The sequence below is a fragment of the Anas platyrhynchos genome, chromosome 25 (genome assembly GCF_047663525.1).
Source record: "Anas platyrhynchos isolate ZD024472 breed Pekin duck chromosome 25, IASCAAS_PekinDuck_T2T, whole genome shotgun sequence".
Lineage (NCBI taxonomy): Eukaryota > Metazoa > Chordata > Aves > Anseriformes > Anatidae > Anas > Anas platyrhynchos.
In genome coordinates, this window is record NC_092611.1 from 1,389,068 (window position 1) to 1,412,040 (window position 22,973).

Here is a 22,973-nt window from a genome sequence, read left to right on the forward strand (position 1 = left end):
TTGCATGTGGGGCTGCGTAAAGGCTCCCCTGGGGAGTTCACTTGTACCGAAAGCCTTCCTTTGGTGACACTTTTGGATGGTCCAAAGGGGCTTGCAACGCGTTTTTGGGGCCCGGGTTTTCAGTCTTCTCCCGTGCCGGGTACTGATATATTTAGTGTTGCTTGGAAAAATCGAACCCCGGAGGGTCCAGTTGCATGTGGGGCTGCGTAAAGGCTCCCCTGGGGAGTTCACTTGTACCCAAAGCCTTCCTTTGGGGGCACTTTTGGATGGGCGAAAAGGGCTCACAACGCATTTTTTGGGGCCTGATTTTTCAGTCGTCTTCGATGCCGGCTAGGGCTATGTTTAGGGATGCTCGGAAACAGCGAACCCGGAGGGTCCAGTTGCATGTGGGGTTGCGTAAAGGCTCCCCTGGGGAGTTCACTTGTACCCAAAGCCTTCCTTTGGGGGCACTTTTGGATGGGTGAAAAGGGCTCGTAATTCATTTCCTGGGGCCTGATTTTTCAGTCGTCTCCGATGACGGCTAGGGATTCATTTAGGTTTTCTCAGGAACAGCAAACCCGGAGGGTCCAGTTGCATGTGGGGCTGCGTAAAGGCTCCCCTGGGGAGTTCACTTGTACCCAAAGCCTTCCTTTGGTGACACTTTTGGATGGTCCAAAGGGGCTTGCAACGCGTTTTTGGGGGCCCGGGTTTTCAGTCTTCTCCCGTGCCGGCTACTGATATATTTAGCGTTGCTCAGAAAAATCGAACCCGGAGGGTCCAGTTGCATGTGGGGCTGCGTAAAGGCTCCCCTGGTGAGTTCACTTGTATCCAAAGCCTTCCTCTGGGGGCACTTTTTTATGGGCGAAAAGGGCTCGTAACGCATTTCCTGGGGCCTGATTTTTCAGTCGTCTTCGATGCCGGCTGGGGCTATGTTTAGGGATGCTCGGAAACAGCGAACCCGGAGGGTCCAGTTGCATGTGGGGCTGCGTAAAGGCTCCCCTGGGGAGTTCACTTGTACCCAAAGCCTTCCTTTGGGGGCACTTTTGGATGGGCGAAAAGGGCTCGCAACGCATTTCCTGTGGCCTTATTTTTCATTCGTCTTTGATGCCGGCTAGGGTTATGTTTAGGGATGCTCGGAAACAGCGAACCCGGAGGGTCCAGTTGCATGTGGGGCTGCGTAAAGGCTCCCCTGGGGGTTCACTTGTACCCAAAGCCTTCCTTTGGTGACACTTTTCGATGGTCCAAAGGGGCTCGAAACGCATTTCCTGGGGCCTGATTTTTCACTAGTCTCCGATGACTGCTAGGGCTATGTTTAGGGTTGCTCGGAAACAGCGAACCCGGAGGGTCCAGTTGCATATGGGGCTGCGTAAAGGCTCCCCTGGGAACTTCAGATGTACCCAAAGCCTTCCTTAGGGGGCACGTTTGGATGTTCCAAAGGGGCTCGCAACGCATTTCCTGGGTCCTGATTTTTCACTCGTCTCCGATGACAGCTAGGGCTACGTTTAGGTTTGCTCATGAACAGCGAACCTGGAGGGTCCAGTTGCATGTGGGGCTGCGTAAAGGCTCCCCTGGGGAGTTCACTTGTACCCAAAGCCTTCCTTTGGTGACACTTTTGGATGGTCCAAAGGGGCTTGAAACCCGTTTTCTGGGGCCCGGGTTTTCAGTCTTCTCCCATGCCGGCTAGTGATATATTTAGCGTTGCTCGGAATAATCGAACCCGGCGGGTCCAGTTGCATGTGGGGCTGCGTAAAGGCTCCCCTGGGGAGTTCACTTGTACCCAAAGCCTTCCTTTGGGGGCACTTTTGGATGGGCGAAAAGGGCTCGCATCGCATTTCCTGGGGCCTGATTTTTCAGTCGTCTTTGATGCCGGCTAGCGCTATCTTTAGGGATGCTCGGAAACAGCGAACCCGGAGGGTCCAGTTGCATGTGGGGCTTCGTAAAGGCTCCCTTGGGGAGTTCACTTGTACCCAAAGCCTTCCTTTGGTGACACTTTGGGATGGGCGAAAAGGGCTCGTAACGCATTTCCTGGGGCCTGATTTTTCAGTCTTCATCGATGCCGGCTAGGGCTATGTTTAGGGATGCTCGGAAACAGCGAACCCGGAGGGTCCAGTTGCATGTGGGGCTGCGTAAAGGCTCCCCTGGGGAGTTCACTTGTACCGAAAGCCTTCCTTTGGGGGCACTTTTGGATGGGCGAAAAGGGCTCGCAACGCATTTCCTGGGGCCTGATTTTTCAGTCGTCATCGATGCCGGCTAGGGCTATGTTTAGGGATGCTCGGAAACAGCGAACCCGGAGGGTCCAGTTGCATGTGGGGCTGCGAGAAGGCTCCCCTGGGGAGTTCACTTGTACCCAAAGCCTTCCTTTGGGGGCACTTTTGGATGGGCGAAAAGGGCTCGCAACGCATTTCCAGGGGCCTGATTTTTCAGTCGTCATCGATGCCGGCTAGCGCTATGTTTAGGGATGCTCGGAAACAGCGAACCCGGAGGGTCCAGTTGCATGTGGGGCTTCGTAAAGGCTCCCTTGGGGAGTTCACTTGTACCCAAAGCCTTCCTTTGGTGACACTTTGGGATGGGCGAAAAGGGCTCGTAACGCATTTCCTGGGGCCTGATTTTTCAGTCTTCATCGATGCCGGCTAGGGCTATGTTTAGGGATGCTCGGAAACAGCGAACCCGGAGGGTCCAGTTGCATGTGGGGCTGCGTAAAGGCTCCCCTGGGGAGTTCACTTGTACCGAAAGCCTTCCTTTGGGGGCACTTTTGGATGGGCGAAAAGGGCTCGCAACGCATTTCCGGGGGCCTGATTTTTCAGTCGTCATCGATGCCGGCTACGGCTATGTTTAGGGATGCTCGGAAACAGCGAACCCGGAGGGTCCAGTTGCATGTGGGGCTGCGAGAAGGCTCCCCTGGGGAGTTCACTTGTACCCAAAGCCTTCCTTTGGGGGCACTTTTGGATGGGCGAAAAGGGCTCGCAACGCATTTCCTGGGGCCTGATTTTTCAGTCGTCATCGATGCCGGCTAGCGCTATGTTTAGGGATGCTCGGAAACAGCGAACCCGGAGGGTCCAGTTGCATGTGGGTCTGCGTAAAGGCTCCCCTGGGGAGTTCTCTTGTACCCAAAGCCTTCCGTTGGGGGCAGTTTTGGATGGGCGAAAAGGGCTCGGAACGCATTTCCTGGGGCCTGATTTTTCTGTCGTCTTCGATGCCGGCTAGGGCTATGTTTAGGGATGCTCGGAAACAGCGAACCCGGAGGGTCCAGTTGCATGTGGGGCTGCATAAAGGCTCCCCTGGGGAGTTCACTTGTATCCAAAGCCTTCCTTTGGGGACAGTTTTGGATGGTCCAAAGGGGCTCGCAACGCATTTCCTGGGGCCTGATTTTTCAGTCGTCTCCGATGACGGCTAGGGATTCGTTTAGGTTTTCTCAGGAACAGCAAACCCGGAGGGTCCAGTTGCATGTGGGGCTGCGTAAAGGCTCCCCTGGGGAGTTCACTTGTACCCAAAGCCTTCCTTTGGTGACACTTTTGGATGGTCCAAAGGGGCTTGCAACGCGTTTTTGGGGGCCCGGGTTTTCAGTCTTCTCCCGTGCCGGCTACTGATATATTTAGCGTTGCTCAGAAAAATCGAACCCGGAGGGTCCAGTTGCATGTGGGGCTGCGTAAAGGCTCCCCTGGTGAGTTCACTTGTATCCAAAGCCTTCCTCTGGGGGCACTTTTTTATGGGCGAAAAGGGCTCGTAACGCATTTCCTGGGGCCTGATTTTTCAGTCGTCTTCGATGCCGGCTGGGGCTATGTTTAGGGATGCTCGGAAACAGCGAACCCGGAGGGTCCAGTTGCATGTGGGGCTGCGTAAAGGCTCCCCTGCGGAGTTCACTTGTACCCAAAGCCTTCCTTTGGGGGCACTTTTGGATGGGCGAAAAGGGCTCGCAACGCATTTCCTGTGGCCTTATTTTTCATTCGTCTTTGATGCCGGCTAGGGTTATGTTTAGGGATGCTCGGAAACAGCGAACCCGGAGGGTCCAGTTGCATGTGGGGCTGCGTAAAGGCTCCCCTGGGGAGTTCACTTGAACCCAAAGCCTTCCTTTGGTGTCACTTTTGGATGGTCCAAAGGGGCTTGCAACGCGTTCTTGGGGGCCCGGGTTTTCAATCTTCTCCCGTGCCGGCTAGTGATATATTTAGCGTTGCTCTGAAAAATCGAACCCGGAGGGTCCAGTTGCATGTGGGGCTGCGTAAAGGCTCCCCTGGGGAGTTCACTTGTACCCAAAGCCTTCCTTTGCGGGCACTTTTGGATGGGTTAAAAGGGCTTGCAAAGCATTTCCTTGGGCCTGATTTTTCAGTCGTCTTCGATGACGGCTAGGGCTATGTTTAGGGATGCTCGGAAACAGCGAACCCGGAGGGTCCAGTTGCATGTGGGGCTGCGTAAAGGCTCCCCTGGGGGTTCACTTGTACCCAAAGCCTTCCTTTGGTGACACTTTTCGATGGTCCAAAGGGGCTCGAAACGCATTTCCTGGGGCCTGATTTTTCACTAGTCTCCGATGACTGCTAGGGCTATGTTTAGGGTTGCTCGGAAACAGCGAACCCGGAGGGTCCAGTTGCATATGGGGCTGCGTAAAGGCTCCCCTGGGAACTTCAGATGTACCCAAAGCCTTCCTTAGGGGGCACGTTTGGATGTTCCAAAGGGGCTCGCAACGCATTTCCTGGGTCCTGATTTTTCACTCGTCTCCGATGACAGCTAGGGCTACGTTTAGGTTTGCTCATGAACAGCGAACCTGGAGGGTCCAGTTGCATGTGGGGCTGCGTAAAGGCTCCCCTGGGGAGTTCACTTGTACCCAAAGCCTTCCTTTGGTGACACTTTTGGATGGTCCAAAGGGGCTTGCAACGCGTTTTCTGGGGCCCGGGTTTTCAGTCTTCTCCCATGCCGGCTAGTGATATATTTAGCGTTGCTCGGAATAATCGAACCCGGCGGGTCCAGTTGCATGTGGGGCTGCGTAAAGGCTCCCCTGGGGAGTTCACTTGTACCCAAAGCCTTCCTTTGGGGGCACTTTTGGATGGGCGAAAAGGGCTCGCATCGCATTTCCTGGGGCCTGATTTTTCAGTCGTCTTTGATGCCGGCTAGCGCTATCTTTAGGGATGCTCGGAAACAGCGAACCCGGAGGGTCCAGTTGCATGTGGGGCTTCGTAAAGGCTCCCTTGGGGAGTTCACTTGTACCCAAAGCCTTCCTTTGGTGACACTTTGGGATGGGCGAAAAGGGCTCGTAACGCATTTCCTGGGGCCTGATTTTTCAGTCTTCATCGATGCCGGCTAGGGCTATGTTTAGGGATGCTCGGAAACAGCGAACCCGGAGGGTCCAGTTGCATGTGGGGCTGCGTAAAGGCTCCCCTGGGGAGTTCACTTGTACCGAAAGCCTTCCTTTGGGGGCACTTTTGGATGGGCGAAAAGGGCTCGCAACGCATTTCCGGGGGCCTGATTTTTCAGTCGTCATCGATGCCGGCTACGGCTATGTTTAGGGATGCTCGGAAACAGCGAACCCGGAGGGTCCAGTTGCATGTGGGGCTGCGAGAAGGCTCCCCTGGGGAGTTCACTTGTACCCAAAGCCTTCCTTTGGGGGCACTTTTGGATGGGCGAAAAGGGCTCGCAACGCATTTCCAGGGGCCTGATTTTTCAGTCGTCATCGACGCCGGCTAGCGCTATGTTTAGGGATGCTCGGAAACAGCGAACCCGGAGGGTCCAGTTGCATGTGGGTCTGCGTAAAGGCTCCCCTGGGGAGTTCTCTTGTACCCAAAGCCTTCCTTTGGGGGCACTTTTGGATGGGCGAAAAGGGCTCGGAACGCATTTCCTGGGGCCTGATTTTTCTGTCGTCTTCGATGCCGGCTAGGGCTATGTTTAGGGATGCTCGGAAACAGCGAACCCGGAGGGTCCAGTTGCATGTGGGGCTGCATAAAGGCTCCCCTGGGGAGTTCACTTGTATCCAAAGCCTTCCTTTGGGGACACTTTTGGATGGTCCAAAGGGGCTAGCAACGCATTTCCTGGGGCCTGATTTTTCAGTCGTCTCCGATGACGGCTAGGGATTCGTTTAGGTTTTCTCAGGAACAGCAAACCCGGAGGGTCCAGTTGCATGTGGGGCTGCGTAAAGGCTCCCCTGGGGAGTTCACTTGTACCCAAAGCCTTCCTTTGGTGACACTTTTGGATGGTCCAAAGGGGCTTGCAACGCGTTTTTGGGGGCCCGGGTTTTCAGTCTTCTCCCGTGCCGGCTACTGATATATTTAGCGTTGCTCAGAAAAATCGAACCCGGAGGGTCCAGTTGCATGTGGGGCTGCGTAAAGGCTCCCCTGGTGAGTTCACTTGTATCCAAAGCCTTCCTCTGGGGGCACTTTTTTATGGGCGAAAAGGGCTCGTAACGCATTTCCTGGGGCCTGATTTTTCAGTCGTCTTCGATGCCGGCTGGGGCTATGTTTAGGGATGCTCGGAAACAGCGAACCCGGAGGGTCCAGTTGCATGTGGGGCTGCGTAAAGGCTCCCCTGGGGAGTTCACTTGTACCCAAAGCCTTCCTTTGGGGGCACTTTTGGATGGGCGAAAAGGGCTCGCAACGCATTTCCTGTGGCCTTATTTTTCATTCGTCTTTGATGCCGGCTAGGGTTATGTTTAGGGATGCTCGGAAACAGCGAACCCGGAGGGTCCAGTTGCATGTGGGGCTGCGTAAAGCCTCCCCTGGGGAGTTCACTTGAACCCAAAGCCTTCCTTTGGTGTCACTTTTGGATGGTCCAAAGGGGCTTGCAACGCGTTCTTGGGGGCCCGGGTTTTCAATCTTCTCCCGTGCCGGCTAGTGATATATTTAGCGTTGCTCTGAAAAATCGAACCCGGAGGGTCAAGTTGCATGTGGGGCTGCGTAAAGCCTCCCCTGGGGAGTTCACTTGTACCCAAAGCCTTCCTTTGCGGGCACTTTTGGATGGGTTAAAAGGGCTTGCAAAGCATTTCCTTGGGCCTGATTTTTCAGTCGTCTTCGATGACGGCTAGGGCTATGTTTAGGGATGCTCGGAAACAGCGAACCCGGAGGGTCCAGTTGCATGTGGGGCTGCGTAAAGGCTCCCCTGGGGGTTCACTTGTACCCAAAGCCTTCCTTTGGTGACACTTTTCGATGGTCCAAAGGGGCTCGAAACGCATTTCCTGGGGCCTGATTTTTCACTAGTCTCCGATGACTGCTAGGGCTATGTTTAGGGTTGCTCGGAAACAGCGAACCCGGAGGGTCCAGTTGCATATGGGGCTGCGTAAAGGCTCCCCTGGGAACTTCAGATGTACCCAAAGCCTTCCTTAGGGGGCACGTTTGGATGTTCCAAAGGGGCTCGCAACGCATTTCCTGGGTCCTGATTTTTCACTCGTCTCCGATGACAGCTAGGGCTACGTTTAGGTTTGCTCATGAACAGCGAACCTGGAGGGTCCAGTTGCATGTGGGGCTGCGTAAAGGCTCCCCTGGGGAGTTCACTTGTACCCAAAGCCTTCCTTTGGTGACACTTTTGGATGGTCCAAAGGGGCTTGCAACGCGTTTTCTGGGGCCCGGGTTTTCAGTCTTCTCCCATGCCGGCTAGTGATATATTTAGCGTTGCTCGGAATAATCGAACCCGGCGGGTCCAGTTGCATGTGGGGCTGCGTAAAGGCTCCCCTGGGGAGTTCACTTGTACCCAAAGCCTTCCTTTGGGGGCACTTTTGGATGGGCGAAAAGGGCTCGCATCGCATTTCCTGGGGCCTGATTTTTCATTCGTCTTCGATGCCGGCTAGGGCTATGTTTAGGGATGCTCGGAAACAGCGAACCCGGAGGGTCCAGTTGCATGTGGGGCTGCGTAAAGGCTCCCCTGGGGAGTTCACTTGTACCCAAAGCCTTCCTTTGATGACACTTTTGGATGGTCCAAAGGGGCTTGAAACCCGTTTTCTGGGGCCCGGGTTTTCAGTCTTCTCCCATGCCGGCTAGTGATATATTTAGCGTTGTTCGGAAAAATCGAACACGGAGGGTCCAGTTGCATGTGGGGCTGCGTAAAGGCTCCCCTGGGGAGTTCACTTGTACCCAAAGCCTTCCTTTGGGGGCACTTTTGGATGGTCCAAAGTGGCTCGGAACGCATTTCCTGGGGCCTGATTTTTCAGTCGTCTCCGATGACGGCTAGGGCTACGTTTAGGTTTGCTCAGGAACAGCGAACCCGGAGGGTCCAGTTGCATGTGGGGCTGCGTAAAGGCTCCCTTGGGGAGTTCACTTGTACCCAAAGCCTTCCTTTGGGGGCACTTTTGGATGGGCGAAAAGGGCTCGTAACGCATTTCCTGGGGCCTGATTTTTCAGTCGTCTTCGATGACGGCTAGGGATATGTTTAGGGATGCTCGGAAACAGCGAACCCGGAGGGTCCAGTTGCATGTGGGGCTGCGTAAAGGCTCCCCTGGGGAGTTCACTTGTACCCAAAGCCTTCCTTTGGGGGCACTTTTGGATGGGCGAAAAGGGCTCGCAACGCATTTCCTGGGGCCTGATTTTTCAGTCGTCTTCGATGACGGCTAGGGATATGTTTAGGGATGCTCGGAAACAGCGAACCCGGAGGGTCCAGTTTCATATGGGGCTGCGTAAAGGCTCCCCTATGGAGTTCACTTGTACCCAAAGCCTTCCTTTGGTGACACTTTTGGATGGTCCAAAGGGGCTTGAAACGCGTTTCCTGGAGCCTGATTTTTCAGTCGTCTTCGATGCCGGCCAGGGATATGTTTAGGGATGCTCGGAAACAGGGAACCCGGAGGGTCCAGTTGCATGTGGGGCTGCGTAAAGGCTCCCCTGGGGAGTTCAATTGTACCCAAAGCCTTCCTTTGGTGACACTTTGGGATGGGCGAAAAGGGCTTGCAACGCGTTTTCTGGGCCCCGGGTTTTCAGTATTCTCCCATGGCTGCCAGGGATATGTTTAGGGATGCTCGAAAACAGCGAACCCGGAGGGTCCAGTTGCATGTGGGGCTGCGTAAAGGCTCCCCTGGGGAGTTCACTTGTACCCAATGTCTTCCTTTGGGGGCACTTTTGGATGGACGAAAAGGGCTCGGAACGCATTTCCTGGGGCCTGATTTTTCAGACGTCTTCGATGCCGGCTAGGGCTATGTATAGGGATGCTCGGAAACAGCGAACCCGGAGGGTCCAGTTGCATGTGGGGCTGCGTAAAGGCTCCCCTGGGGAGTTCACTTGTACCCAAAGCCTTCCTTTGGTGACACTTTTGGATGGTACAAAGGGGCTTGCAATGTGTTTCCTGTGGCCTGATATTTCAGTCGTCTTCGATGCCGGCTCGGGCTATGTTTAGGGATGCTCAGAAACAGCGAACCCGGAGGGTCCAGTTGCATGTGGGGCTGCGTAAAGGCTCCCCTGGGGAGTTCACTTGTATCGAAAGCCTTCCTTAGGGGGGACGTTTGGATGGGCGAAAAGGGCTCGCATCGCATTTCCTCGGGCCTGATTTTTCAGTCGTCATCGATGCTGGCTAGGGCTATGTTTAGGGATGCTCGGAAACAGCGAACCCGGAGGGTCCAGTTGCATGTGGGGCTGCGTAAAGGCTCCCCTGGGGAGTTCACTTGTACCCAAAGCCTTCCTTTGGTGACACTTTTGGATGGTCCAAAGGGGCTTGCAACGCGTTTCCTGGGGCCTGATTTTTCATTCGTCTTCGATGCCGGCTAGGGCTATGTTTAGGGATGCTCGGAAACAGCGAACCCGGAGGGTCCAGTTGCATGTGGGGCTGCGTAAAGGCTCCCCTGGGGAGTTCACTTGTACCCAAAGCCTTCCTTTGATGACACTTTTGGATGGTCCAAAGGGGCTTGAAACCCGTTTTCTGGGGCCCGGGTTTTCAGTCTTCTCCCATGCCGGCTAGTGATGTATTTAGCGTTGTTCGGAAAAATCGAACACGGAGGGTCCAGTTGCATGTGGGGCTGCGTAAAGGCTCCCCTGGGGAGTTCACTTGTACCCAAAGCCTTCCTTTGGGGGCACTTTTGGATGGTCCAAAGTGGCTCGGAACGCATTTCCTGGGGCCTGAGTTTTCAGTCGTCTCCGATGACGGCTAGGGCTACGTTTAGGTTTGCTCAGGAACAGCGAACCCGGAGGGTCCAGTTGCATGTGGGGCTGCGTAAAGGCTCCCCTGGGGAGTTCACTTGTACCCAAAGCCTTCCTTTGGGGGCACTTTTGGATGGGCGAAAAGGGCTCGGAACGCATTTCCTGGGGCCTGATTTTTCAGTCGTCTTCGATGCCAGCTCGGGCTATGTTTAGGGATGCTCAGAAACAGCGAACCCGGAGGGTCCAGTTGCATGTGGGGCTGCGTAAAGGCTCCCCTGGGGAGTTCACTTGTATCCAAAGCCTTCCTTAGGGGGGACGTTTGGATGGGCGAAAAGGGCTCGCAACGCATTTCCTGGGGCCTGATTTTTCAGTCGTCATCGATGCTGGCTAGGGATATGTTTAGGGATGCTCGGAAACAGCGAACCCGGAGGGTCCAGTTGCATGTGGGGCTGCGTAAAGGCTCCCCTGGGGAGTTCACTTGTACCCAAAGCCTTCCTTTGGGGGCACTTTTGGATGGGCGAAAAAGGCTTGCAACGCATTTCCTGGGGCCTGATTTTTCAGTTGTCTTCGATGACGGCTAGGGATATGTTTAGGGATGCTCGGAAACAGCGAACCCGGAGGGTCCAGTTGCATGTGGGGCTGCGTAAAGGCTCCCTAGCGGAGTTCACTTGTACCCAAAGCCTTCCTTTGGGGGCACTTTTGTATGGGCGAAAAGGGCTCGGAACGCATTTCCTGGGGCCTGATTTTTCAGTCGTCTTCGATGCCGGCTAGGGATATGTTTAGGGATGCTCGGAAACAGCGAACCCGGAGGGTCCAGTTGCATGTGGGGCTGCGTAAAGGCTCCCCTGGGGGTTCTCTTGTACCCAAAGTCTTCCTTTGGGGGCACTTTTGGATGGTCCAAAGGGGCTTGCAACGCGTTTCCTGGGGCCTGATTTTTCATTCGTCTTCGATGCCGGCTAGGGCTATGTTTAGGGATGCTCGGAAACAGCGAACCCGGAGGGTCCAGTTGCATGTGGGGCTGCGTAAAGGCTCCCCTGGGGAGTTCACTTGTACCCAAAGCCTTCCTTTGATGACACTTTTGGATGGTCCAAAGGGGCTTGAATCCCGTTTTCTGGGGCCCGGGTTTTCAGTCTTCTCCCATGCCGGCTAGTGATATATTTAGCGTTGTTCGGAAAAATCGAACACGGAGGGTCCAGTTGCATGTGGGGCTGCGTAAAGGCTCCCCTGGGGAGTTCACTTGTACCCAAAGCCTTCCTTTGGGGGCACTTTTGGATGGTCCAAAGTGGCTCGGAACGCATTTCCTGGGGCCTGAGTTTTCAGTCGTCTCCGATGACGGCTAGGGCTACGTTTAGGTTTGCTCAGGAACAGCGAACCCGCAGGGTCCAGTTGCATGTGGGGCTGCGTAAAGGCTCCCCTGGGGAGTTCACTTGTACCCAAAGCCTTCCTTTGGTGACACTTTTGGATGGTACAAAGGGGCTTGCAATGTGTTTCCTGTGGCCTGATATTTCAGTCGTCTTCGATGCCGGCTCGGGCTATGTTTAGGGATGCTCAGAAACAGCGAACCCGGAGGGTCCAGTTGCATGTGGGGCTGCGTAAAGGCTCCCCTGGGGAGTTCACTTGTATCGAAAGCCTTCCTTAGGGGGGACGTTTGGATGGGCGAAAAGGGCTCGCATCGCATTTCCTCGGGCCTGATTTTTCAGTCGTCATCGATGCTGGCTAGGGCTATGTTTAGGGATGCTCGGAAACAGCGAACCCGGAGGGTCCAGTTGCATGTGGGGCTGCGTAAAGGCTCCCCTGGGGAGTTCACTTGTACCCAAAGCCTTCCTTTGGTGACACTTTTGGATGGTCCAAAGGGGCTTGCAACGCGTTTCCTGGGGCCTGATTTTTCATTCGTCTTCGATGCCGGCTAGGGCTATGTTTAGGGATGCTCGGAAACAGCGAACCCGGAGGGTCCAGTTGCATGTGGGGCTGCGTAAAGGCTCCCCTGGGGAGTTCACTTGTACCCAAAGCCTTCCTTTGATGACACTTTTGGATGGTCCAAAGGGGCTTGAAACCCGTTTTCTGGGGCCCGGGTTTTCAGTCTTCTCCCATGCCGGCTAGTGATATATTTAGCGTTGTTCGGAAAAATCGAACACGGAGGGTCCAGTTGCATGTGGGGCTGCGTAAAGGCTCCCCTGGGGAGTTCACTTGTACCCAAAGCCTTCCTTTGGGGGCACTTTTGGATGGTCCAAAGTGGCTCGGAACGCATTTCCTGGGGCCTGAGTTTTCAGTCGTCTCCGATGACGGCTAGGGCTACGTTTAGGTTTGCTCAGGAACAGCGAACCCGGAGGGTCCAGTTGCATGTGGGGCTGCGTAAAGGCTCCCCTGGGGAGTTCACTTGTACCCAAAGCCTTCCTTTGGGGGCACTTTTGGATGGGCGAAAAGGGCTCGGAACGCATTTCCTGGGGCCTGATTTTTCAGTCGTCTTCGATGCCAGCTCGGGCTATGTTTAGGGATGCTCAGAAACAGCGAACCCGGAGGGTCCAGTTGCATGTGGGGCTGCGTAAAGGCTCCCCTGGGGAGTTCACTTGTATCCAAAGCCTTCCTTAGGGGGGACGTTTGGATGGGCGAAAAGGGCTCGCAACGCATTTCCTGGGGCCTGATTTTTCAGTCGTCATCGATGCTGGCTAGGGATATGTTTAGGGATGCTCGGAAACAGCGAACCCGGAGGGTCCAGTTGCATGTGGGGCTGCGTAAAGGCTCCCCTGGGGAGTTCACTTGTACCCAAAGTCTTCCTTTGGGGGCACTTTTGGATGGGCGAAAAAGGCTTGCAACGCATTTCCAGGGGCCTGATTTTTCAGTCGTCTTCGATGCCGGCTAGGGATATGTTTAGGGATGCTCGGAAACAGCGAACCCGGAGGGTCCAGTTGCATGTGGGGCTGCGTAAAGGCTCCCCTGGGGGTTCTCTTGTACCCAAAGTCTTCCTTTGGGGGCACTTTTGGATGGTCCAAAGGGGCTTGCAACGCGTTTCCTGGGGCCTGATTTTTCATTCGTCTTCGATGCCGGCTAGGGCTATGTTTAGGGATGCTCGGAAACAGCGAACCCGGAGGGTCCAGTTGCATGTGGGGCTGCGTAAAGGCTCCCCTGGGGAGTTCACTTGTACCCAAAGCCTTCCTTTGATGACACTTTTGGATGGTCCAAAGGGGCTTGAATCCCGTTTTCTGGGGCCCTGGTTTTCAGTCTTCTCCCATGCCGGCTAGTGATATATTTAGCGTTGTTCGGAAAAATCGAACACGGAGGGTCCAGTTGCATGTGGGGCTGCGTAAAGGCTCCCCTGGGGAGTTCACTTGTACCCAAAGCCTTCCTTTGGGGGCACTTTTGGATGGTCCAAAGTGGCTCGGAATGTATTTCCTGGGGCCTGAGTTTTCAGTCGTCTCCGATGACGGCTAGGGCTACGTTTAGGTTTGCTCAGGAACAGCGAACCCGGAGGGTCCAGTTGCATGTGGGGCTGCGTAAAGGCTCCCTTGGGGAGTTCACTTGTACCCAAAGCCTTCCTTTGGGGGCACTTTTGTATGGGCGAAAAGGGCTCGCAACGCATTTCCTGGGGCCTGATTTTTCAGTCGTCTTCGATGCCGGCAAGGGATATGTTTAGGGATGCTCGGAAACAGCGAACCCGGAGGGTCCAGTTGCATATGGGGCTGCGTAAAGGCTCCCCTGGGGAGTTCACTTGTACCCAAAGCCTTCCTTTGGTGACACTTTTGGATGGTCCAAAGGTTCTTGCAACGCGTTCCCTTGGGCCTGATTTTTCAGTCGTCTTCGATGCCGGCTAGGGCTATGTTTAGGGATGCTCGGAAACAGCGAACCCGGAGGGTCCAGTTGCATGTGGGGCTGCGTAAAGGCTCCCCTGGGGAGTTCACTTGTACCCAAAGCCTTCCTTTGGTGACACTTTGGGATGCGCGAAAAGGGCTTGCAACGCGTTTTCTGGGGCCCGTGTTTTCAGTATTCTCCCATGGCTGCTAGGGCTATGTTTAGGGATGCTCGAAAACAGCGAACCCGGAGGGTCCAGTTGCATGTGGGGTCGCGTAAAGGCTCCCCTGGGGAGTTCACTTGTACCTAAAGCCTTCCTTTGGTGACACTTTTGGATGGTCCAAAGGGGCTTGAAACCCGTTTTCTGGGGCCCGGGTTTTCAGTCTTCTCCCATGCCGGCTAGTGATATATTTAGCGTTGTTCGGAAAAATCGAACACGGAGGGTCCAGTTGCATGTGGGGCTGCGTAAAGGCTCCCCTGGGGAGTTCACTTGTATCCAAAGCCTTCCTTTGGGGGCACTTTTGGATGGGTGAAAAGGGCTCGCAACGCATTTCCTGAGGCCTGATTTTTCATTCGTCTCCGATGACGGCTAGGGCTACGTTTAGGTTTACTCAGGAACAGCGAACCCGGAGGGTCCAGTTGCATGTGGGGCTGCGTAAAGGCTCCCCTGGGGAGTTCACTTGTACCCAAAGCCTTCCTTTGGGGGCACTTTTGGATGGGCGAAAAGGGCTCGGAACGCATTTCCTGGGGCCTGATTTTTCAGTCGTCTTCGATGACAGCTCGGGCTATGTTTAGGGATGCTCAGAAACAGCGAACCAGGAGGGTCCAGTTGCATGTGGGGCTGCGTAAAGGCTCCCCTGGGGAGTTCACTTGTATCCAAAGCCTTCCTTAGGGGGGACGTTTGGATGGGCGAAAAGGGCTCGCAACGCATTTCCTGGGGCCTGATTTTTCAGTCGTCATCGATGCTGGCTAGGGCTATGTTTACGGATGCTCGGAAACAGCGAACCCGGAGGGTCCAGTTGCATGTGGGGCTGCGTAAAGGCTCCCCTGGGGAGTTCACTTGTACCCAAAGCCTTCCTTTGATGACACTTTTGGATGGTCCAAAGGGGCTTGAAACCCGTTTTCTGGGGCCTGATTTTTCATTCGTCTTCGATGCCGGCTAGGGCTATGTTTAGGGATGCTCGGAAACAGCGAACCCGGAGGGTCCAGTTGCATGTGGGGCTGCGTAAAGGCTCCCCTGGGGAGTTCACTTGTACCCAAAGCCTTCCTTTGATGACACTTTTGGATGGTCCAAAGGGGCTTGAATCCCGTTTTCTGGGGCCCGGGTTTTCAGTCTTCTCCCATGCCGGCTAGTGATATATTTAGCGTTGTTCGGAAAAATCGAACACGGAGGGTCCAGTTGCATGTGGGGCTGCGTAAAGGCTCCCCTGGGGAGTTCACTTGTACCCAAAGCCTTCCTTTGGTGACACTTTTGGATGGTCCAAAGGGGCTTGCAACGCGTTTCCTGGGGCCTGATTTTTCATTCGTCTTCGATGCCGGCTAGGGCTATGTTTAGGGATGCTCGGAAACAGCGAACCCGGAGGGTCCAGTTGCATGTGGGGCTGCGTAAAGGCTCCCCTGGGGAGTTCACTTGTACCTAAAGCCTTCCTTTGATGACACTTTTGGATGGTCCAAAGGGGCTTGAAACCCGTTTTCTGGGGCCCGGGTTTTCAGTCTTCTCCCATGCCGGCTAGTGATATATTTAGCGTTGTTCGGAAAAATCGAACACGGAGGGTCCAGTTGCATGTGGGGCTGCGTAAAGGCTCCCCTGGGGAGTTCACTTGTATCCAAAGCCTTCCTTTGGGGGCACTTTTGGATGGGTGAAAAGGGCTCGCAACGCATTTCCTGGGGCCTGATTTTTCATTCGTCTCCGATGACGGCTAGGGCTACGTTGAGGTTTGCTCAGGAACAGCGAACCCGGAGGGTCCAGTTGCATGTGGGGCTGCGTAAAGGCTCCCCTGGGGAGTTCACTTGTACCCAAAGCCTTCCTTTGGTGACACTTTTGGATGGTACAAAGGGGCTTGCAATGTGTTTCCTGTGCACTGATATTTCAGTCGTCTTCGATGCCGGCTAGGGCTATGTTTAGGGATGCTTGGAAACAGCGAACCCGGAGGGTCCAGTTGCATGTGGGGCTGCGTAAAGGCTCCCCTGGGGAGTTCACTTGTACCCAAAGCCTTCCTTTGGGGGCACTTTTGGATGGTCCAAAGTGGCTCGGAACGCATTTCCTGGGGCCTGAGTTTTCAGTCGTCTCCGATGACGGCTAGGGCTACGTTTAGGTTTGCTCAGGAACAGCGAACCCGGAGGGTCCAGTTGCATGTGGGGCTGCGTAAAGGCTCCCCTGGGGAGTTCACTTGTACCCAAAGCCTTCCTTTGGGGGCACTTTTGGATGGGCGAAAAGTGCTCGGAACGCATTTCCTGGGGCCTGATTTTTCAGTCGTCTTCGATGCCAGCTCGGGCTATGTTTAGGGATGCTCAGAAACAGCGAACCCGGAGGGTCCAGTTGCATGTGGGGCTGCGTAAAGGCTCTCCTGGGGAGTTCACTTGTATCGAAAGCCTTCCTTAGGGGGGACGTTTGGATGGGCGAAAAGGGCTCGCAACGCATTTCCTGGGGCCTGATTTTTCAGTCGTCTTCGATGCCGGCTAGGGCTATGTTTAGGGATGCTCGGAAACAGCGAACCCGGAGGGTCCAGTTGCATGTGGGGCTGCGTAAAGGCTCCCCTGGGAGTTCACTTGTACCCAAAGCCTTCCTTTGGTGACACTTTTGGATGGTCCAAAGGGGCTTGAAACCCGTTTTCTGGGGCCCGGGTTTTCAGTCTTCTCCCATGCCGGCTAGTGATATATTTAGCGTTGTTCGGAAAAATCGAACACGGAGGGTCCAGTTGCATGTGGGGCTGCGTAAAGGCTCCCCTGGGGAGTTCACTTGTACCCAAAGCCTTCCTTTGGGGGCACATTTGGATGGGTGAAAAGGGCTCGCAACGCATTTCCTGGGGCCTGATTTTTCAGTCATCATCGATGCCGGCTAGGGATATGTTTAGGGATGCTCGGAAACAGCGAACCCGGAGGGTCCAGTTGCATGTGGGGCTGCGTAAAGGCTCCCCTGGGGAGTTCACTTGTACCCAAAGCCTTCCTTTGGGGGCACTTTTGGATGGTCCAAAGGGGCTCGCAACGCGTTTCCTGGGGCCTGATTTTTCAGTCGTCTCTGATGACAGCTAGTTCTACGTTTAGGTTTGCTCATGAACAGCGAACCCGGAGGGTCCAGTTGCATGTGGGGCTGCGTAAAGGCTCCCCTGGGGAGTTCACTTGTACCCAAAGCCTTCCTTTGGTGACACTTTCGGATGGTCCATAGGGGCTTGCAACGCGTTTTCTGGGGCCCGGGTTTTCAGTCTTCTCCCATGCCGGCTAGTGATATATTTAGGGTTGCTCTGAAAAATCGAACCCGGAGGGTCCAGTTGCATGTGGGGCTGCGTATAGGCTCCCCTGGGGAGTTCTCTTGTACCCAAAGCCTTCCTTTGGGGGCACTTTTGGATGGTCCAAAGGGGCTCGAAACGCATTTCCTGGGGCCTGATTTTTCAGTCGTCTTCGATGACGGCTAGGGCTACGTTTAGGTTTGCTCAGGAACAGCGAACCCGGAACGTCCAGTTGCATGTGGGGCTGTGTAAAAGCTCCCCTGGGGAGTTCTCTTGTACCCAAAGCACTCCTTTGGGGGCACATTTGGATGGGCGAAAAGGGCTCGTAACGCATTTCCTGGGGCCTGATTTTTCAGTCGTCATCGATGCCTAGGGCTATGTTTAGGGATGCTCGGAAACAGCGAACCCGGAGGGTCCAGTTGCATGTGGGGCTGCGTAAAGGCTCCCCTGGGGAGTTCACTTGTACCCAAAGCCTTCCTTTGGTGACACTTTTGGATGGTCCAAAGGGGCTTGCAACGCGTTTCCTGGGGCCTGATTTTTCATTCGTCTTCGATGCCGGCTAGGGCTATGTTTAGGGATGCTCGGAAACAGCGAACCCGGAGGGTCCAGTTGCATGTGGGGCTGCGTAAAGGCTCCCCTGGGGAGTTCACTTGTACCCAAAGCCTTCCTTTGATGACACTTTTGGATGGTCCAAAGGGGCTTGAAACCCGTTTTCTGGGGCCCGGGTTTTCAGTCTTCTCCCATGCCGGCTAGTGATATATTTAGCGTTGTTCGGAAAAATCGAACATGGAGGGTCCAGTTGCATGTGGGGCTGCGTAAAGGCTCCCCTGGGGAGTTCACTTGTATCCAAAGCCTTCCTTTGGGGGCACTTTTGGATGGGTGAAAAGGGCTCGCAACGCATTTCCTGGGGCCTGATTTTTCATTCGTCTCCGATGACGGCTAGGGCTACGTTTAGGTTTACTCAGGAACAGCGAACCCGCAGGGTCCAGTTGCATGTGGGGCTGCGTAAAGGCTCCCCTGGGGAGTTCACTTGTACCCAAAGCCTTCCTTTGGGGGCACTTTTGGATGGGCGAAAAGTGCTCGGAACGCATTTCCTGGGGCCTGATTTTTCAGTCGTCTTCGATGCCAGCTCGGGCTATGTTTAGGGATGCTCGGAAACAGCGAACCCGGAGGGTCCAGTTGCATGTGGGGCTGCGTAAAGGCTCTCCTGGGGAGTTCACTTGTATCGAAAGCCTTCCTTAGGGGGGACGTTTGGATGGGCGAAAAGGGCTCGCAACGCATTTCCTGGGGCCTGATTTTTCAGTCGTCTTCGATGCCGGCTAGGGCTATGTTTAGGGATGCTCGGAAACAGCGAACCCGGAGGGTCCAGTTGCATGTGGGGCTGCGTAAAGGCTCCCCTGGGGGTTCACTTGTACCCAAAGCCTTCCTTTCTTGACACTTTTGGATGGTCCAAAGGGGCTTGAAACCCGTTTTCTGGGGCCCGGGTTTTCAGTCTTCTCCCATGCCGGCTAGTGATATATTTAGCGTTGTTCGGAAAAATCGAACACGGAGGGTCCAGTTGCATGTGGGGCTGCATAAAGGCTCCCCTGGGGAGTTCACTTGTACCCAAAGCCTTCCTTTGGGGGCACATTTGGATGGGTGAAAAGGGCTCGCAACGCATTTCCTGGGGCCTGATTTTTCAGTCATCATCGATGCCGGCTAGGGATATGTTTAGGGATGCTCGGAAACAGCGAACCCGGAGGGTCCAGTTGCATGTGGGGCTGCGTAAAGGCTCCCCTGGGGAGTTCACTTGTACCCAAAGCCTTCCTTTGGGGGCACTTTTGGATGGTCCAAAGGGGCTCGCAACGCGTTTCCTGGGGCCTGATTTTTCAGTCGTCTCTGATGACAGCTAGTTCTACGTTTAGGTTTGCTCATGAACAGCGAACCCGGAGGGTCCAGTTGCATGTGGGGCTGCGTAAAGGCTCCCCTGGGGAGTTCACTTGTACACAAAGCCTTCCTTTGGTGACACTTTCGGATGGTCCATAGGGGCTTGCAACGCGTTTTCTGGGGCCCGGGTTTTCAGTCTTCTCCCATGCCGGCTAGTGATATATTTAGGGTTGCTCTGAAAAATCGAACCCGGAGGGTCCAGTTGCATGTGGGGCTGCGTATAGGCTCCCCTGGGGAGTTCTCTTGTACCAAAAGCCTTCCTTTGGGGGCACTTTTGGATGGTCCAAAGGGGCTCGAAACGCATTTCCTGGGGCCTGATTTTTCAGTCGTCTTCGATGACGGCTAGGGCTACGTTTAGGTTTGCTCAGGAACAGCGAACCCGGAACGTCCAGTTGCATGTGGGGCTGTGTAAAAGCTCCCCTGGGGAGTTCTCTTGTACCCAAAGCACTCCTTTGGGGGCACATTTGGATGGGCGAAAAGGGCTCGTAACGCATTTCCTGGGGCCTGATTTTTCAGTCGTCATCTATGCCTAGGGCTATGTTTAGGGATGCTCGGAAACAGCGAACCCGGAGGGTCCAGTTGCATGTGGGGCTGCGTAAAGGCTCCCCTGGGGAGTTCACTTGTACCCAAAGCCTTCCTTTGGTGACACTTTTGGATGGTCCAAAGGGGCTTGCAACGCGTTTCCTGGGGCCTGATTTTTCATTCGTCTTCGATGCCGGCTAGGGCTATGTTTAGGGATGCTCGGAAACAGCGAACCCGGAGGGTCCAGTTGCATGTGGGGCTGCGTAAAGGCTCCCCTGGGGAGTTCACTTGTACCTAAAGCCTTCCTTTGATGACACTTTTGGATGGTCCAAAGGGGCTTGAAACCCGTTTTCTGGGGCCCGGGTTTTCAGTCTTCTCCCATGCCGGCTAGTGATATATTTAGCGTTGTTCGGAAAAATCGAACACGGAGGGTCCAGTTGCATGTGGGGCTGCGTAAAGGCTCCCCTGGGGAGTTCACTTGTATCCAAAGCCTTCCTTTGGGGGCACTTTTGGATGGGTGAAAAGGGCTCGCAACGCATTTCCTGGGGCCTGATTTTTCATTCGTCTCCGATGACGGCTAGGGCTACGTTGAGGTTTGCTCAGGAACAGCGAACCCGCAGGGTCCAGTTGCATGTGGGGCTGCGTAAAGGCTCCCCTGGGGAGTTCACTTGTACCCAAAGCCTTCCTTTGGTGACACTTTTGGATGGTACAAAGGGGCTTGCAATGTGTTTCCTGTGGACTGATATTTCAGTCGTCTTCGATGCCGGCTCGGGCTATGTTTAGGGATGCTTGGAAACAGCGAACCCGGAGGGTCCAGTTGCATGTGGGGCTGCGTAAAGGCTCCCCTGGGGAGTTCACTTGTACCCAAAGCCTTCCTTTGGGGGCACTTTTGGATGGTCCAAAGTGGCTCGCAACGCATTTCCTGGGGCCTGAGTTTTCAGTCGTCTCCGATGACGGCTAGGGCTACGTTTAGGTTTGCTCAGGAACAGCGAACCCGGAGGGTCCAGTTGCATGTGGGGCTGCGTAAAGGCTCCCCTGGGGAGTTCACTTGTACCCAAAGCCTTCCTTTGGGGGCACTTTTGGATGGGCGAAAAGTGCTCGGAACGCATTTCCTGGGGCCTGATTTTTCAGTCGTCTTCGATGCCAGCTCGGGCTATGTTTAGGGATGCTCGGAAACAGCGAACCCGGATGGTCCAGTTGCATGTGGGGCTGCGTAAAGGCTCTCCTGGGGAGTTCACTTGTATCGAAAGCCTTTCTTAGGGGGGACGTTTGGATGGGCGAAAAGGGCTCGCAACGCATTTCCTGGGGCCTGATTTTTCAGTCTTCTTCGATGCCGGCTAGGGCTATGTTTAGGGATGCTCGGAAACAGCGAACCCGGAGGGTCCAGTTGCATGTGGGGCTGCGTAAAGGCTCCCCTGGGGGTTCCCTTGTACCCAAAGCCTTCCTTTGGTGACACTTTTGGATGGTCCAAAGGGGCTTGAAACCCGTTTTCTGGGGCCCGGGTTTTCAGTCTTCTCCCATGCCGGCTAGTGATATATTTAGCGTTGTTCGGAAAAATCGAACACGGAGGGTCCAGTTGCATGTGGGGCTGCGTAAAGGCTCCCCTGGGGAGTTCACTTGTACCCAAAGCCTTCCTTTGGGGGCACATTTGGATGGGTGAAAAGGGCTCGCAACGCATTTCCTGGGGCCTGATTTTTCAGTCATCATCGATGCCGGCTAGGGATATGTTTAGGGATGCTCGGAAACAGCGAACCCGGAGGGTCCAGTTGCATGTGGGGCTGCGTAAAGTCTCCCCTGGGGAGTTCACTTGTACCCAAAGCCTTCCTTTGGGGGCACTTTTGGATGGTCCAAAGGGGCTCGCAACGCGTTTCCTGGGGCCTGATTTTTCAGTCGTCTCTGATGACAGCTAGTTCTACGTTTAGGTTTGCTCATGAACAGCGAACCCGGAGGGTCCAGTTGCATGTGGGGCTGCGTAAAGGCTCCCCTGGGGAGTTCACTTGTACCCAAAGCCTTCCTTTGGTGACACTTTCGGATGGTCCATAGGGGCTTGCAACGCGTTTTCTGGGGCCCGGGTTTTCAGTCTTCTCCCATGCCGGCTAGTGATATATTTAGGGTTGCTCTGAAAAATCGAACCCGGAGGGTCCAGTTGCATGTGGGGCTGCGTATAGGCTCCCCTGGGGAGTTCTCTTGTACCAAAAGCCTTCCTTTGGGGGCACTTTTGGATGGTCCAAAGGGGCTCGAAACGCATTTCCTGGGGCCTGATTTTTCAGTCGTCTTCGATGACGGCTAGGGCTACGTTTAGGTTTGCTCAGGAACAGCGAACCCGGAACGTCCAGTTGCATGTGGGGCTGTGTAAAAGCTCCCCTGGGGAGTTCTCTTGTACCCAAAGCACTCCTTTGGGGGCACATTTGGATGGGCGAACAGGGCTCGTAACGCATTTCCTGGGGCCTGATTTTTCAGTCGTCATCTATGCCTAGGGCTATGTTTAGGGATGCTTGGAAACAGCGAACCCGGATGGTCCAGTTGCATGTGGGGCTGCGTAAAGGCTTCCCTAGGGAGTTCACTTGTACCCAAAGCCTTCCTTTGGGGGCACTTTTGGATGGGCGAAAAGGGTTGCAACGCATTTCCGGGGGCCTGATTTTTCAGTCGTCTTCGATGACGGCTAGGGCTATGTTTAGGGATGCTCGGAAACAGCGAACCCGGAGTGTCCAGTTGCATGTGGGGCTGCGTAAAGGCTCCCCTGGGGAGTTCTATTGTACCCAAAGTCTTCCTTTGGGGGCACTTTTGGATGGGCGAAAACGGCTCGCAACGCATTTCATGGGGCCTGATTTTTCAGTCGTCATCTATGCCGGCTATGGATATGTTTAGGGATGCTCGGAAACAGCGAACCCGGAGTGTCCAGTTGCATGTGGGGCTGCGTAAAGGCTCCCCTGGGGAGTTCTATTGTACCCAAAGTCTTCCTTTGGGGGCACTTTTGGATGGGCGAAAAGGGCTCGTAACGCATTAACTGGGGCCTGATTTTTCAGTCATCATCGATTCCGGCTAGGGCTATGTTTAGGGATGCTCGGAAACAGCGAACCCGGAGGGTCCAGTTGCATGTGGGGCTGCGTAAAGGCTCCCCTGGGGAATTCACTTGTACCTAAAGCCTTCCTTTGGGGGCACTTTTGGATGGTCCAAAGGGGCTCGCAATGCATTTCCTGGGGCCTGATTTTTCACACGTCTTCGATGCCAGCTAGGGCTATGTTTAGGGATGCTCGGAAAAAGCGAACACGGAGGGTCCAGT